Source organism: Nannospalax galili, unplaced genomic scaffold, assembly GCF_000622305.1.
Source record: "Nannospalax galili isolate Female #2095 unplaced genomic scaffold, S.galili_v1.0 scaffold218, whole genome shotgun sequence".
NCBI classification, from domain to species: Eukaryota; Metazoa; Chordata; class Mammalia; order Rodentia; family Spalacidae; genus Nannospalax; species Nannospalax galili.
The window spans coordinates 5,579-7,598 of record NW_008343207.1 but is presented as its reverse complement, the minus strand read 5'-3'; positions in this window follow the sequence as shown (position 1 = coordinate 7,598).

Genomic DNA, 2,020 nt, shown 5'->3' with positions numbered 1-2,020 from the left:
CACACACACACACACACACACACACACACACACACACAAATGCACACACATACACATATCTAAATAAAATGAATATTTTAAAAAGAGAGAATTCCTACATCTCTAAAGACATTACTAAGGAGCTGGGCATAGTTGTGCATACCTTAAATCTCAGTACTTAGGAAGCAGAGGCAGGCAGATCACTATGAGATCGAGGCCAGCCTGGTCTACATATTGAGTTTCAGGCCAGCTGGGACTACAGGAAGATCCTGTCTTAAAAAGATCAAAAGAGAAAGACATTAATAAGAAAATATTATGGTGACTTTATAGCAATAAAGCAGATGATCTGCATAAATTGAGTAGATTCCTTGAAGGACACAGCTTAGCAAAACTGAAACAAGAAGGGTCCAGGGTCTTCAGGGACCTCTGATGAAGAAGTCCATTTAAAAACTTCCTGCAGGCTGACCTCTTGGCCCGAGGCCACCACTGCTTCCTGATCCCTTGCATCCTGACAGGCCCAGTTCCTTCTCGAGGTCCCCAGGAGCCCTCTGGGCCTGGTCCTGCCCTTAATTCCCTCTGCTTCCCTGGGCCTGCATGACCCACCGGCCTCTCTCCTGGGTAAGTCGATCATGCCCTCCAGGCCTTGACTCCCCCAGCCTCATTCACCCTCCCATCTCCCTGACCCATCTCTCCTCCTAGCCTGGGTGCTGTCCCATTCTTTGTCTTGGTGCCCCAGACATGGGAGGAACCACCACTGCTTCCTGATCCATTGCTTCCAGACCAACCCAGTTCCTCAGTGCAGTACCCAAGTGCCCTTGGGGCCTCTTCCCACCCCCATGTCCCTTTGCATCTCTGGTTGGCACTGCCACCAGCTGCCTGAAACCAGCATCTTTCCTGGGCCCTGCTCCCAGGCTAGTCCAACCCCCAAATTCTTGAGGCCAAAATTTTTCCTGGAGGGATCCAGACCTTAGGAGAAGGCCTGAGAGCATCTGATCCTCATCTGACTTGGGCCTCTGTGGGAACTCCTGAAGACAAAAGCAATCTAGCCACTCCAATACAAAATCAAAAGAAAATGGAAGCTTAGATGAACTAGCTTTTCATGCCCAAAAAGTAAACCACAAAGGCACATAAAGTTTACAAAAAGAAGCAGACCTAAACTTGAAGGCTTGAGTCTCATACAAGAATCAGAAACATGGGAATCCATGTCAAAATCATAGAGAAAAAATAACATGAAAAACCAAAATAACATATCCCCACAAAATGCCGGAGGCCCTGCCACAGGCCTCTGTCCTACCCAAAGGCCTCCCGTGAAACTCAAAAGAACAATTATAAACATGATAATAGGGTTCAGTGAATTTAAAGAACACACAAAGAAATCAAAGAACTGAAAGAAGATGGGGATAATCTTCTGAACTAATTCAAAAAAGAGTGAGAAATATTGAAGAATACTCAGGCTGAAATGAAGAAGGAAGTGAAGCATTCAGTAAGCCAATTAGAAACGACAGGAGAAAGCCTCACCAAAAGGATGAATGAAATGGAAAAAAGAATTTCAAGACTGGAAGATAAAGTGGATGAACCAGACCACTCAAGAAAAGATTATGAAAAATTTAAGAAAGCACAAGAATGGAATATGCAGGAATTGTGTGACACCTTAAAAAGATCAAACTTATGAGTCATAGGCATACAGGAAGGAGAAGAATCCCAAAATAATGGCATGGACCAGATCTTCCATAGAATCATAGAAGAAAATTTCCCAAAATTAAAGACATGCCCCTACAAATACGAGAAGCATATAAAAGACCAAACAGGACCAGAAAATAAACTCTCCATGGCACATCATAGTAAAAACACTAAACATACAGCACAAAGAGATAATACTGAAAGCTGCAAAAGAGAAACAACAGGTCATATATAAAGGAAAACCCATTAGGATCACAGCTGACTTTTCAATGCAGACTATGAAAGCCAGAAGAGCCTGGACCAAAGTATTCCCAGTGTTAAATGACCACAGATGCCAACCCAGATTACTATATCCAGCCAA